The 16254-nt window shown below is 39.8% G+C and overlaps 1 pseudogene; it reads right to left on the bottom strand.

Moving 5' to 3' along the window:
• Positions 1-1214: 1214 nt before the first annotated feature.
• On the bottom strand, positions 1215-14147 carry LOC101438707 (ADP-ribosylation factor-like protein 5B pseudogene; annotated as a pseudogene).
• Between the last annotated feature and the right edge of the window lie 2107 nt (positions 14148-16254).

Genomic DNA, 16254 nt, shown 5'->3' with positions numbered 1-16254 from the left:
TTTAATACTATCCAATAAAACATTTGCTAGATTAAGACTTTCTCCTCTTTTCAAATATTTTTAAATTTATAAGTAACATCCAAAAAAAAAAATAGGATTAAATTTTAAAACAAGAACCCTATGTATAAATATGGCAATTGTCCCAAGCCTATTATATTATAACTCAAACAGATTTAAGGAATGCCATATGGTATTTTAAGTAATATACTGCTGATGGTAGAAATGTTATTACACAGATATTTTTCAGAATTTATGAAATAAACTGTTACTATGTCTGCTTTAGTTCTTGCCCAAAATATGGTACTTACTGATGTGATGTACCTTGCAAGTGGAATTCTTGACTCTTCTGCTGCTATTAAAGTTGCTTGTATCTGACAAATGGGATACAGTAGTATCCCCATTTCAATGCTGGTTTTTTACTAACATCCTATGGTTACAAATCTTGGGAATGATGTGACCTTCTTTCAGCTGTACCCAGCAGGACCCATGCCCCAGCCGGGACTGGCTTCTGACCAAATGCAGATCACGGGGCGCTTCCTTTCCCCACTCACCTTTGTTCTTTTACATAAATAAATAATTGACTTAATTTCCATGCTAATAGCAACTTAAAATTGCCCCATGGCTTGCAATAATGTGGGGGGTAGTTATTCGTTTAAAGGCAAATTCTCTTGATTTAGTCCTCCTACTGTCTCCCCTAGGCTGCTTCGCCAAGTTCTGTCCAAAAGAAATGTGGTTTATGGAGCAAGCAAATATTTAGAGCTAGAGAAGTTTGCAAGTGGTACCCGATGAATTCCACTATGACTGTCAAGCCAGTAATTTGTCGGAGTGGGGGGAAAGAGGACTAATAAATGAAAGAAACTGGTCATTAGGGTTATTACAATACTTCAGAAAGCATTAAACATGTGATAAATATGTCTTACAAGGCAGTCTTTGAATTGTTAGAACAGACGGCCAGAAGAATTTGTTCCTGAAAACATAGTTATATATTATGCTCATCCAAGTGAAATGCAGTATACTAAAAAAAAAAAAAAAAAAAAAAAAAAATTAAGAAAAAATATTTTATGTTTCCAGTTCAGCTGCACTTGATTCAAGTGCCGCTCATAGAAGTTTGTGCTGTTGTAAAATAAACATGCTGCCTCCTCAGCTGCCAAAGGTACCAGGAAAAATGTTCATGTTCACAGAATAAACAGAGCAGTCTCTTTGCAGTAAAACAGTTATCTCACGCCGATCCGGGAGGTCATCCTCTGCAGACCTTGGCACGACCCCTCTCCTGTGAGGACACAGCAGGACTGAGTGTGCCACGGGTGGTCCTTGTGGGAGCTGAGCGCGACGGGCTTGGAGAGCTGAGCCTCCTGTTTGCAAAGACGAGGACCGCAGCTTCTGCAAGTCCTCGGCAGCCAGCAGTCTGTGCAATTCTTCCTTTGCAATAGCTAGCGCTCCCTGTCAGTGCTGTCAACAAGAATGATGAACTCCGTGTTTGAATAGCAGGTGTTCCACGATGACCGCAGGGACTTTTGGCCACCCACGACCCACCGGAGGAAATGCGTGTTCTTCACCACGATCTCTCCAACGCTGCTTGCTGGTTGGAGAAGCCTGAACACTTCTTTCATCGAGAACTGATAAAGAATGGTGGTTACCCCGCATTATCCAGACCCATGACGATCACTTTATGTTCTTGGTTACAGAAGAGGCTCCACAGCTTCGAGAAGAGCAGACCCAGCTCGACCCGCGCCGGCCCTCGAGCCCCTGCAGCAGGTGTGGAGCGCACCTGGGCGTGGCCTAGAGCCCACCTCCCCGCAGACGGGCCAAATGCAGAACCAGCCTTGAGAGCCCTTCGTTTAAGTGCGCTGAGCCCAGCACGGACCTGTAGCCACCCTCATATTTTCTTGGGAAAAATAAAATTAAACAAAATAACTAATTTTAAAGTAAAATAACATTTAAAAAGAATGACATAAAGATTGATGAAGGTTATTTTACATGATGATCCCTTATATCATTGAAGTGGTGAAATTTATAGTACAGATATATAGCGAGTTCACTGGAGAAGGAAGTCTTCCTTACTAACTGGGAGCAAATAATGACTTCAAATAAGAGAAGGTGCTTGAATTTACATAATAGGAAATGCTAGTGCTAAAGAGAAAAATCTATCAAACAGTGTGATTCATAAATCTAAAATTAATGATAAAATCCAATGATCTTACTATTTGTTGATACTAAGTTACAGCTGAAGTTTAAATATGCCAGAATTTATGCCTTGATTAATTTCCATCATGTGTATATGTGTGTTTGCATGTTTGTGAGAGTTTTTGTGTGTATGTATACATTTTTCTTTGTCTTTCTTACAACTATATTTTCTTTCTGAATTTGGCACATATATATTCAACCAATAAACTACAAACATATGTCCCCGTTAGTACTATTCTATTACTTTGACCACTTAACCAATTGTACCAACATTACATCAATTAACTGTGACATATCCTGCCACGAGTGCCACTATCAAAATCATCAAATTACTCTTTAAGTGATTATCCATGCATCTTAAATATAGGGTGTGTTTGAATTTAGTTTGACTATGTTATTATGATAGGGCATTATATGAAGACTTCATAGCCATACCCCTATTTGTTATATAAATTCTGAACTCTTCTCTAAAAGGCTGAGAATTCCCAGGTCTGAAATGATTCTAAAAGATTCTCTGACTTGGGTCTCATCCCCTTGAGGAAGTCCTGGCCCTTAGCAAAATTAACCTTCAGTGCATTTTTAATGGTTTCATTTTGTAGACTGAAAAGAAGTAATTCAGGAGAGGTGTGTTGATACTGTAGAAGATAAAGAGAATCTTTTAGAAGTAGAGGCTACTCTTCAGTGAGGGAAAGACATATGCAAAGATGAAGATCCCCTAGTCCATGGAGACCACAGTGAACTGAGAGGCACAGATAGCAAAGCCTTTGTGCTGATGTTGGGCTGAGGTAACTTCAGTATGGTAGAGATGATGCAAACATCAAAGAAATTGTGAGTGAGAAGGATCTGATGAGCAGGATAAAGGAGCTGAGGAAATCCATTAGGTCAATGACATGTTTGTCAGCACAGGTCAAATGAAGGAGGAAGCACTGTCACAGAAAATGTGAGCAATCTCATTTGGGCCACAATATGGCAGCCCTGCCTTAAGAATGGTGGATGGGAAAATGAGGAGACAGCCACCAACCCAGGAGAGTATTACAAGATGGAAACAGAATGACTGGCTTATAATCTTAGGGTACTGAAGGGTTGTTCTTAGTATAGTGAGGAGCTGTATAAAATGACAGCTTCCTGCTAAACTGAGAGAGTAACATCAGACCAAAGAACAACTCAGATACAGCTTATTGAGTAAATGGGCATTCATTTGGGGCTTACCTGAGATCCCTATCCTCAGTGGGGGGACAGTTCTCTGAGTTTTATCATTTATACTCACTGCAAAATGAGAAAGTCCTTTTAAAACTTATGTCTATGGACAGATGGGGAAGGCACATGATGTGCAGCAGGACTTCTAATGATTGTAAAGTGTTTCAAGATTTACTGATCAATCACAAGGTCAGAACCAGTTCCAAAGTATTGTCTTTTAACTATTTAAGAATGAAATGTTGCTCCAACTGGAAGCTGAAAGAACTGGAAGGGTTAAGGGAGAAAGGCAAAGTCATATATGCCACAATCCATGCTGTCCCACAACTCTTACAATCTTTCCTCCACGTCTTCCACATGAAGACCTGTGTGTAGAAGAGGGGGATTTATAAATGGTGATACTGTGATATAAGACCACATATACAGTATAAATATATATAAGACAAGCAAATGGCAGCTAGTAATTATAGGAGTCCATGGGCACTGGGAGTTGCCACCTTGAAAGGTAGATCTTATTTGCAGTCTTTAGCCAATTACTCCAATTTGTCAAAGATAAGGGAAGGATATTCAAGAGGAAACTGGAGCTGTTGGATGCTGGCATGTATCTGCACACCAGTTGATTTTAGGTTACTGTCATGGTGGTGGCCCAGTGAAGAAAGACATTAAACAGTCATGTAAATCAGAAAGAGAAGCCTAAGCATACAAGCACAAATGTTTAATAGGTACTCAGAGAGGAAGTCTTCTCTGGTGAGCAAAATTACAGTGGAACTGTCTCCCATAAACTCTAGGACATTTGCTGAGAGTGGGTGAGGTCCGGATTTCCACTGCTACACATATGAAACATCCAAAAGAGCAGGCCAGAATGCCAGTTGCATTTCTTTAGGTTCTACCCATATCATTCTGGCAATGACTTTCTCTATTGGTATGCTTTTCAAACATTTACATGGTGTTGTATTGTCAGTTCTCATGAGAACAGGAAGGTTGGCTGCAGTGTTCCACCTGCCTGTTACATAGTGCCCTCTGGCACTATGAAAAAGAGTCAGCTGAAGGTAATATGTACTAAAGGGCTAAAGAGACCAGGCCAGCACTGGCTGGTAAAGCCACCACAGCCTTCACCAGCTGTATGTTTCTATCCCCTTCTGGGATATGGCAGGTAATGTAGCCGATACTTTTGTTGTTATAAGGGATGTATTAACTGGGTGAGAAAGTATCTCTTATGGTACCTTGAATTAGACTCCTTAGGTCTTGTCACTGTAAGCTTTTATCCCAAATAAACACCCTTTATAAATGCCAATTGATTTCTTGTACTTTACACCAGCACCTCTTTGGCTGACTAATATACTATCCAATACTGGCATGAATGGAACTCACACATTACTCATTTGCAGTGATTCAACTGAATGTGCAGGATTATTTCATAAACAGAAATCCATGGAGATTGCCTTGCTACTGTACATACAGGGCAAAAACTATTACTGTGATGAAACACAAAATGTGAAAAACAAAGTTTTATGATATTTTTCACTTTTTAATACCCCAATTTATTTTTTACTTTATTTTAGTTTTTCTAAATTACTATGTATTCTATTTCTAATCTTCAACCCTATCATTACTATTTCATTTTCCTACTAATTGAATTTGGAAATATATTAGGCTTCATTTTTTAAAAAGTTTTGGATCACAGAGGGGTTCAACTTTGGCAGGGAATGAGCACTGGTGTGGTGTGTTATTGATGGGAAACACATGGTTCTCCATGGGTGTGTATATAGGGTATATAAAAATGTTGGGATATTCATTGTGAATTCTCATAGTAGGTAAAGTTGCAAATGACAACTGAGGGAGTGCTGAGTTCCTAGCTAGGGGAGCTCTGTCACATTCCCCAATGGCACAGCAACAAACCCCCAAGTGCAAGGGCAAAGACCACTGAAGAAGGATGGTCCAATGATGAGCCCTTGATACTGATGAGTATGCCTATGAAACTGTGTGACTGAAATTTCAACTAGGCTTAGAGATGCAGGGTGTCTAAGAGTTACTTCGTGAAATCCTCCATGTTGCTCAAATCATTGAACCACTCTTTAAGTCAAACTCAGCATGTAAAGGCATTACCTTTCCCCCAGCATGGGACATGACTCTGATAGATGAGCCTCCCTGGCACCGAGGGATTACTACCAATCACCAACTGGTGATGCAACTAGAAAAAGATCTTGAATAAAAGGGAAAAATGGTAAAGACAAATGAGTTTATATGGCTAAGAACTTCAAAATTAGTCAGGAGGTCATCAGAGGGGTCACACTTATGCATTTCTCAGCAGGATCCCAGAGACAGCCAAAGTAGATACAACTCCAGGTACTGGTGCTCCTGAGAGTTACAGAGACACACATGTTCTAAGGTCATGGCAGATGGTTCTGGAGTTCAGTGCCTTGTCAGTGGCAGTGGAAATTGTGCTCCTGAGTGTGATGGAGTTAGACTCAGATGTAACATTTCTACACATGCCTCTTCTGTCATTTTTATTGACACTGGGGTTGATGTATACTCAGGAGCCTGGCCATGTGTCAGTTGGGCCCTGAGCCTCAGCAGAGTTAAAAATCCTACTCTCTGGTTCATTGGACTTACCTGAGTCAGGTAACAATGAAGTGAAGATGGTCAACAACCACACCAGGGAACTGAGAGTACCTACAACTGCAAGCAGGAGAATTGCATCCATCAGTCATGTGGGATACAGTCCCCTCTCTTTAGAGGTGGAGTGGACATCACCATCCCAGGGTTCACAGGATAGAGGAATAATATATGGATTAGAGTGGACTTACTGGGATTCTACTATGGAATTATTGTGACTTTAGCAATAGAAGTAATTTTATCATTAATGTGAAGTAGTTGCTTAGGGCAGGGAGATGAAAGAAGAGAAGTGATGTGAGGAAATTTTCAGGAATTGGAGATATCCTAAATAATATTCAGGAACAGATGCTGGACATTATATATCCTGCCATAACCCACTGAATGGACTGGGGGAGAGTGTAAACTACAATGTAAACTATAATCTGTGCAGTACTGCAGTGCTTCAAAATGTATTCACCAAATGCAATGAATGTGCCACAATGATGAGAGAGGTTGTTGATGTGAAAGAGTGTGTGTGAGGGTATGGGGTATATGGGAACCTCTTATAATTTTAAAGGTAACAGTTTTTGTGATCTCTGTATCTTTAAAGAAAAGATAATTTAAAAAATAGACTCAGGGGAAGCAGACTTGGCTCAGTGGATAGGGCTTCTGTCTACCACAAGGGAGGTCCACAGTTCAAACCCTTGGCCTCCTTGACCCGTGTGGAGCTGGCCCATGTGCAGTGCTGATGTGCACAAGGAGTGCCTTGCCACACAGGGGTGCCCCCGCATAGGGGAACCCCACACGCAAGGAGTGCACCCCGTAAGGCGAGCCGCCCAGCATGAAAGAAAGTTCAACCTGCTCAGGAATGGCACAGCATACACAGAGAGCTGACGCAGCAAGATGATGCAGCAAAAAGAAACACAGATTCCTGTGCTGCTGACAATAACAGAAGCGGACAAAGAAGAACACACAGCAAATGGACACAGAGAACAGACAACAGGGGTGGGGGGGTGGGGCGTGGAAAGGGAGAGAAATTTTTAAAAAAATAGACTCAGACCACAGAATATCTCAGCCTACAGGTAATATCAGGTGTTGAAAACTGCTTTCTGACTTTGGATAAAAGGGGGAAATGCAAAGGACAAGTGAGTTTATATGGCTATGAGTCTCAAAAAAAGGGTCGGGGGGTCATCAGAGGGGTGATGCTTATGTACGCCTCAGCAGAGTACCAGAGACAGCCAAGGTAGATGGAAACCCAGGTGATGGTTCTCCTGAGAGCTGCAGAGACCCACAGGTTCTATGGTCATGGCAGATGGCTCTGGACTTCAGTGCCATGTCAGTTGGCCCTACTGCAAAGTTTGTGTTCCTGAGTGTGATGGAGTTGGACTCAGATACGACCTTTCTACATATGCCTCTTGTGATACTTTTACCAGACTTGTGGTTGGCATTTGGGTTGATGTATACTCAGGAGACCTGAATCTCTGGACTGTCCATGTGATGGCCAGGCCCTGGGCCTTAGCAAGCTTGTGGCTCCTACCCTCTGGTTTGTTGGACTTATCCTGGCCTGCTGACAGGGAGGTGAAGAAGGTCAACCACCACACCAGGGAGCCAAGAGTGCCTACAGCTGCCGGCAGGAGAATTGCATCCATTATCCATGTGGAATCTAACCCCCCTCTTGATGTAGAGGGGACTGGACATAACCATCCCAGGGTCCACAGGATGGAGGAATAGAGTATGGATTAGAGTGGACTTACTGGTGTTCTGCTGGGGAACTATTGTGATTAGTAAGGGAAGAAATTGTAGTAGTGATGTGGAGAGGGTGGCCACAGTGGCTGCTGATGGTAGAGAGATGGAAGAAGAGATATGGTGTGGGGGCATTTTCAGGATTTGGAGTTGTCCTGGGCAGTGTTGCAGGGATGGATGCTGGACACTGTGTGTCCTGTCGTGGCCCACTGGGTGGACTGGGGGGAAAGTGTGGACTACAGTGTGGACCATGTCCATGTGGAGCAGCGGTGCTCCAGAATGTACTTGCCAGGTGCAATGGATGTGCCATGATGATGGAAGAGGTTGTTGATGTGGGAGGGGTGGGGTGGGTGGGATGGGGGGTATATGGGACCTCATATTTTTTGAATGTAACATTTAAAAGAAAATAAAGAGGAAAAAATTGAAAAAAAAGTAAAAGAAAAAAAGAAATCCATGGATGTTGTTTTAGTTTGCCAACATGCTGCTGATGCAAAGTACCAGAAATGGTTTAGCTTTTATAAAGCGGGTTTATTTGAGGTAAAAGCTTACAGCTCCAAGACCATGAAATGTCCAAATCAAGGCAGCATTAGAGGTGCTTGCTCACCAAAGCCAGCTGCCACATGAACAAGCAAGATGGCCAACAGTCTCTGCCAAGGTCAGCCTTCCCCTCCTGGCTCTCTGTCTCTCAGAGCCCAGATCCTGGAGCTTGACTGCGAGTAACCAAGCGTATATTAGGGCTTATATCCTCTTGAGCAGCTCCATGGGCCCAGTCTCTTGGAGCCTTCTTTCTCAAGTATTCCTCTAGTCCTCTCTGCACGGTTGGATCAAATATGGCAGAGCTTCTTTTTCCTGTGTCTGTGTGTCTGTCTCTCTTTATGTATCATTTATAGCAGACCCAGTAAGAGGGAAGAGATGCAACCTGAGACATGCCTCACTGATGTAATCCAATCAAAAGCCCTAAAGTGATCATATCAATTAATTTAATTAAAGAACTGCAAACTGAATTTAACACAATCAAAGAGTATCACATCCGCAGGAATAGGTTAGTTTAAAAACTTAATCTTTCTCTTTTTGGGACTGAGCAAATTCAAACTACCAACTCTACACTCTGAATCCCCAAAAGACCTTTCTTTCTATATACAAAGTGCATTCATTAAATCACAATGTTCCAAAACCTTTAAATCATTCCACTAGCAATGCTAAGCACAAAATTCATATAAATCAGTTATAAGCATGCAGTTTTTCTTGGGTCACAAATCTCTTCTGGCTGTAGACCTGTGACAAAACAATTTGTCTGCTTCTAATATAAAATGAGGAGCAGACATAAAATACACATACATACACTGCCATAGTGAGAATTTGGGAGGAAAAACAGGTGCCAAATGTCCCCAACAGTTCCAAATATGTGCAAAGCATACTCCAATAGATTTCAAAGACGAAAAGTCATTCTTAGAATGATGTCTTCTTCTCCTAGGGTCCTCATGGGGACTTGTCCAACAGCCATTTTCTTATTTCCACCTTCATCAAGCACCTGGGTGGTGGCTGAGCTCTAGACCTCATCCTCAGAGAACATTGAGGTGATGGCCACACTTTCTCCAATCCCCGGGAACAGTCTCAACTCCCTTAGTACAGTGAGGTGGTGGCAACATTCTCCCTAATCTCTGGCATACAGGTCCACACCCATCAGAATAACAGAGTGACAGCCTGACTCACCCCAACCACTGGGGAATGCACTGCACCCTCTCTGTATCCTGGGATGGCCAAATCGTCCGTGAGTAATGGGCTGGAAGATCCACCCTTTTCAAATGCTGGGGCAAAGTTGCCTTTTCCATACACATGGGTGGGGTACCTGTCCTTGTCTGAGGAGATGTCATAATTCCAAGCTTCAGCCTCATGGCTTTCCTTGAAGCCATTTTTCCTTCAATCTCTCCTCTTCCTGTGCATTTAAGCCCAGACAGATTGAGGTTTTTTTCCTACAGATCTCACAAAAAGCTTGTTGCTTAAGCATGCAGAAAACAAGTGTCCAAGCCATCAAATGGTAAAATTTCCACAGCTCCTTTCTGGACAACTTCATTCCCAAACCTGACTTACAAATTCCAAGTTTAGTTAAGTCCTCAAATGTGACACTATCCTCTGGGGGCTTGTTCTCTGGAAGTTTGGGAATTTCTCAATCATTAGTCTCTGGTTTCTTTGTGCCAAGAAGTTTAGTTCTGAACATATTATTTCCTCTCACAATTTGCCATAAGATACATGGGGAAACCAGGCCATTTTCCACATTTACTTTGGAAATGTCCTCAGCTAAAATGTCCAAGTTTGTAATTTTCAAATTCTGTCTTCCATCTGACATCAGGGGTCAATTTTGCCAAAGTCTCTGCAACTTTAAATCAAGGATCACCTTTCCACCAATAATGGTCCATCATTTCCTTCTAAGGTCTCATTGGAAATGACTTTAGGGTTCATATTCTTACTATTAGTCTCTTCAAAGCAATCTATGCCTTTGTATCAAGAATCTCACAATTTCTCTGAAAAACTCCTTTACCCATTTTAAAAAATATCCCAGTATTTTTGGTTTAATTGTAGCAGCACTACCCCCACTCTCCCAGTACCAATTTATATTTTAGTTTGCTGAAGGGTCTTGATGCAAAGTACCAGAAATGGGTTGTCTTTTATAAGGGGATTTATTTGGGATTAAAGCTTACAGTTTCAAGGCATGAAAATTCAAATCATGATGCCGTAAGAGACAATTTTTCAACAAAATTAGCTACCATGTGGGTAAGCAAGATGGCCAATGATCTCTGCCAACATCTCATCCTTCCCCACTGGCTCACTGTCTTATAGAACTCAACTCTTGGAGTTCAGCTGTGGGCAACAAAGCATATAACAACTCTCTTCCTCTTTAGCTGCTCCATAGGCCCAGCCTCTTGGGGGCTTCATGCTTTAGCAATCCACTAGTCCTCCCTCATATGGCCAGACCAAATATGGCAGAGCTCCCTTTTCCTGTATCTGCATATCTGTCTTTCTCTGTGTATCATTTATATCAGACCTAGTAAGAGGGCAGACTCAACATGAGTCTTGCCTCCCTGATGTAGTTCAATCAAAAGCTCCAAAAATATCTTAGCAAGTAGTGTAATCAAAGGAACCTCAACAGAATTTAACAAAATCAAAGAGTATCATACCCATAGGAATCGATTAATTTTAAAAAATCATCTTTCTTTTTTTATGACTCACCAGTTACAACCTGCCACAGGTGTGAAATCCTACAGTCTATTCTTAGGTCTAACATTTTATGGTTGAATATATGGGTCCTGCACATAGAACCTTGGAGAAGGATGGAGAAGGATGTGAGAGGGGCTTAAATCCACTCCCCACTTAACATGGCAGTAGCTGCTTCTGAACTAAGGCACTGGGAAGGCTTTTGTGAAAGCACTTATTCAGGTGGGTTTCTTTCAAACTTTTCACACATTGAGGGAACATTTTCTCTAATTTCCATCAAAGTTTCTTATAAACTAGTCATAGCTCTGCCTAACATGCATGTAAAGCCTTACTATCTGATTATTTTTAAAACAACATTTCCAGTCATAGCCAATCATACATTTTATTATTGATCCATCATGAATTACTTGTGATCGACTACATATACTTATCTCCTTATTTTTGATTATGCACATTCTTCTTTCTATATTATTTAGCTCCTTCTATCTACAGATAGAGTGTATTTCATTCTTTAACACCTAGCAATGATTAAACACTTTTTTTTATACTTCCTCTGGTTACAAGTTTGGTTATTAATTACTATTTTAGGTCCCTATACTAGTCAGAACACTCACACACACAAAACCCACAAACACACACACAGACATGCACATTTTTAGCATTTGGCACATAGATGACGTTCTACGTGCTTTATGCCTCTCTTTTACAATTGTCTATGAAGTTTTTGAGAGTAAAGAAATTACCTTAACTACTTTTGAAATATCAGCTTTTAGAAAAGTAGACTATAGTAGGAACTTAAAATATTTGATAATTAAGAAATGAATGAGTGAATGAAACAATAATAAAAGAAATATGAAAATGAAAAATTATATCTGTATAATTCTGGCACTTTTATAGAAATTCTGACAGTTTTATAGAAAACCAAAATTCAGTAAGCTTAAAGGTCATTTGGAAGAGAATTCTCAATGACTATTCTGTATGTTAGGTTAGAAAGCTAAACTGTGTATTGTTTCAAGATTTTATTCAGGGAGAGAGTCTGAAGTTTAAAAGTTGAAGAGATATTAAGTAGGATATTATATGATGGATTCAGAAATAACTTATTTGGAAACTAATAACTGGGTTCTGTGGGTAGGAAGTGAGAAAGGGATTGTGCATTGCAGCATGTTTATGAGGATTTTGATAGTTATACTTTCTGTCAAGTCAGAGTAGAAGAGCAGTGGTTCTTTATTGATTTCACCCAATTCCTTCCTTCCTCATTTCACCCATAAACATTGATAATTCTCAGAAATTTTATTAAGAAAGTGTACATTATGAAAAATTACCACATTAAGTTTTAGTTTGCTTATAGAAGACATTTTAGCCCTTTAGGGTTTTCCAAGGATTTCATTTTCTTCTAGATGTAGGTTCATATAGTCATTGTCAATGTGAATTTCTATAACATCTCCAAGCCACACATTGATAATACCACAGTCTCACAATTGACTACTTGTGAAGAGCTACCATACACAAGTTATTTCATGTGTATAATTTTTAACAGACAAATAAATTTTACATCATTTAAAGGAAATAATCATATGGACTATTGACCATGAGGTGCAGCGGTGCTCTGAGATATATTCACCAAATCCAATGAATGTCTCATGATGATGGAGGAGATTGCTGCTATGGGGGGAAGAGTGGGGTGAAGGGGGTGGGGGGTATATGGGGACCTGATATTTTTTGAATATAATATTTAAAAAATTAATAAGGACAAAAAAAGATTATTAATACAACAGAAGAAAAAAATAAAGGAAATAATCGGACTTCATATGTCCTCCATACCACTCGCAATATACGGAAAAGAGCAAATATAAAATAAATGATCAATACTATAAGGATTGGCAAAATCTTTTTGGAATAAGTTACCTGATTCCCCCAAATTTTTAAATCAGGAAAGCTATAAGCATAGTTAATTATAAAAACAGCAAAACTACAATAAATTTTTGAGGAAAATCAGTCATAACTTTAAAATTTTAATGAACTTAATTTTAAATAATGACTTTTTTTGTTTCCTAGGTTTGCCATAGGAAAGTTTCATGAAGTAAGTGACTTAAAACATCAGAAATTTATCACTTCACTGTTCTGGAGGCTAGAAGTCTGAAATCAAGGTTCTAGCTGGGCAATGATTCCTCTGAGACCCTTATGGGGTGAATCCTGCCTTGCTTCCTCCCAGCCTCTGGTGGTTTGCTGCCAACCCTTGGTGTGCCTTGACTTGCAGCACTTCAATCTATGTGTCCATCATCACATGGCATTCTCCTCCGTATGTGCAGTACCTCCTCTCTCCTTATAAGGACACTAGTCATATTAGATTAGTTCCCTCCCTAGTCCAGTTTGGCCTCATTTTAGTCTATCATATCTTCATAGATTTTATTTCCAAATTAAGTCAGTTCACATGACCTGAAGTTAGGTTATCAACAGATTTTTCTCAGAGATTTTCCCTATAGAATACCAATAACTTGATGCTTCATCAGATGTTTACAGTATTATATTTGTGTCCACATTTGTAGCAGTTTGATATTATTGATGAATTCCAAAAAAAAAATATTGGATTATGTTTGTGAACTGATCTTTTCCTCTGGATTATATTGGATTCAGAGATTTACTTGATTACTTAATCAAGTAAACCTCTTGTGCCAGTAGGGCACTGAGTCCCTGCCATTGGTGGGTGGGGACTCATAGATAAAATACATGGCAAAGGACCGAGTCAAGGGTTTTTGATGTTGGAGTTTTGATTTTGGAGTTTGATGCTGGAGCCTTAAGCTGGAGCCCCTGGGAAGTAAGCACACAGAGGAAAGAGAAGCAAGCCCCAGGAAGAGAGAAACCCTGAGCCCAGAAAGAAGCAAGCCCTGGGAAGAGAGGAACCCTGAACCCAGAGAAAAGCCAGACCCTGAAAGAGAGAAACCCAGGAAGCCTGAACCCTCACAGCCATCTTGCTCCAACATGTGAAAATAGACTTTGGTGAGGGAAGTAACTTATGGTCCATGACATGGTATCTATAAGTACCTACCCCAAATAAATACCACTTATAAAAACCAATCATTTCTGGTAGTTTGCATCAGTACCCCTTTAGCTGACTAATGCACCATTTATCACCAGGAATTTTGAAAAGTTATATCAGAAATTCCCAATATTATAATAGTGTCCCCATTACTCACCATAAGTATCCAATACTCAACCATTTCGCCCATTTATCACAAAAAGTTTTGTAATATTAAATTAGTGCCCCATATACTAAATATAGGTATTTAGTATAATACCTATAGCCCATTCCAAATTAAATGCACCCCAATATTATATAAGTGCCTCTATTACTCAATGAAAATTTCACAATATTATATACATCATTGATTCTATTCCTAATCAGAAGTTTCCTGTTATGATATGTCAGTTTCCTTATTTCTTATTATGTTTCTTAATATGAATGGGCTCTTTCCACATAGAAAGTTTCTCAATATTATATTAATGTCCAATTCCTAATTAAAAGCATCCACATATTATATCTGTTTTTTATTTCTATTTAGAATGCTCCCCAATTATACCAATACTGCCATTCCTCAATAGAAAATTCCTAATATTTTACCATAATACTTCCATGTGTGTATCCTAATAACCAGAATATTCACTTAAGTAACAATCTTGGGTATAGTTAGCAAGTTCAATAAAATTAACATAAATATAAAGTTTATAGACCACATTCTCAATATGGTCACAGCTTGTTGTGCTAATTCTGAGGCTCATTGGTGGGATTTTCCCCAATGGAAAACAGCAAATATACATGTAATTTTGCATATGGGCTGTAGTGAGATTGAGAGAAGTAGAATGTGTTATATTCAGAACATGTGTATAAATCCACTAGGTGTTTTGCATATTTTAGTATCTGAGGTGGGCTTGTGTTTATTAGTCATGGGAATTTGTATGCCCTTAAAGGACCAGATGATGCCCAGGAATTTGACAGAATTTGATGTCCTTATGTATTTAATAGAGTGCTATAACACAGCCTCATTTCTGTAACAATGAGTGAATGTTGGTTGGTTCTCTCAGAGGCCCTCTTTAAAGTCATCCCATAATCAAATATCAGCTATATAGCCAGAGCATTAAGCATTTATTTAAAGACCATTTTTTAAAGTTCTTAGTAGAAGTGGTTAGGAAGTTTTGTTTTAAATTTTTTGTTATTGGCACTGAGCAAATCATGTTGGCCAAGTCAGTCACAGCAAAACAATTGCTCATGTTCCTGTGTATATCTTTTATTAATTGTGTGATGTTAGGAGTAGAAATTTTGATGAGTGGGACTTGGGCATTAAAATTGGTATAATTGATGGCTGATCACCCTTCATTGGTGAAGACCTTAAGAACTGGTTGCATAAGGCTATTATATGGAGAAATAGTATGTACAAGATTTCTTCTTTGGGGATATGTTGTATTATAAGCCAGATCCCCATGGTACCTGTTTTCAGGTAATATTGCATCATCTGTCACCCTGAATGGCAGAGGCATTTCCATGGGGATCCCATTAGTCATGGCCCATGATGGCCTGTTAAGGATAAGCCTGGATTTGTCACTTTGATATGAGTCCCCTCATGTACTACCAATAGCTCCAACTCATCTCTAGCTTTGCTGAGAGTATGATCTTGCTGATAAGACTGAACAACAATGGTGGTAATTTGAGGAAAGGGAGTCCCTGAAAGAAAATTTTCCTTGATTCATTATCAAAAGGGAACTTCTCAGGACTGGAGATGAACTCTGGGTCTCTTTTTATTGAATGCTCACAGAAATGCTATGCACATTGCATCATCTCAATATTTTAAGTAACAATCAGGTCTCCTTCATTGTTTGCCTGTGGGCATCTGCCTTGGTGGCAAAAGTGGTATGGATGGGTGTGTCTTTTTTTTTTTTTTAATTATGGCTTAAAATTTTGAATCAGTAGGGGAGCTAAACAGAGTCTTTAGTGATACTTATCAACTCTTTTCTTAGGATGAAAGGGGCAACATGGACCTTATATAAAAATAAAAGATTCTCAGTAAAAAGTCTCCTCCTTTCTCTTTGTTGCCTTGAATAAAATTTTAAGTGGGGTTTGAATCTCCAAACAAGTGTACTTTTGAGTTTTAGTTTCCAATTTGGACTCCTTTTGGGGGCCCTGCTTGACATTACAACACTGAGCATTTGTGGTTCCTGTTGACCGGAATCCTAGGCAACCATCAGTCTCTCTACGGTGCTCCAATTGATCTCCTTGGGGCTGGGGTTTGTTTTACTAGTGGTGTGGTGCTGGGATGAGCAGACATAGCCCCC

Source organism: Dasypus novemcinctus, chromosome 11 (genome assembly GCF_030445035.2).
Source record: "Dasypus novemcinctus isolate mDasNov1 chromosome 11, mDasNov1.1.hap2, whole genome shotgun sequence".
NCBI classification, from domain to species: Eukaryota; Metazoa; Chordata; class Mammalia; order Cingulata; family Dasypodidae; genus Dasypus; species Dasypus novemcinctus.
The sequence above is the reverse complement of the archived record's forward strand: the minus strand, read 5'-3'. Positions and strand labels throughout refer to the sequence as shown.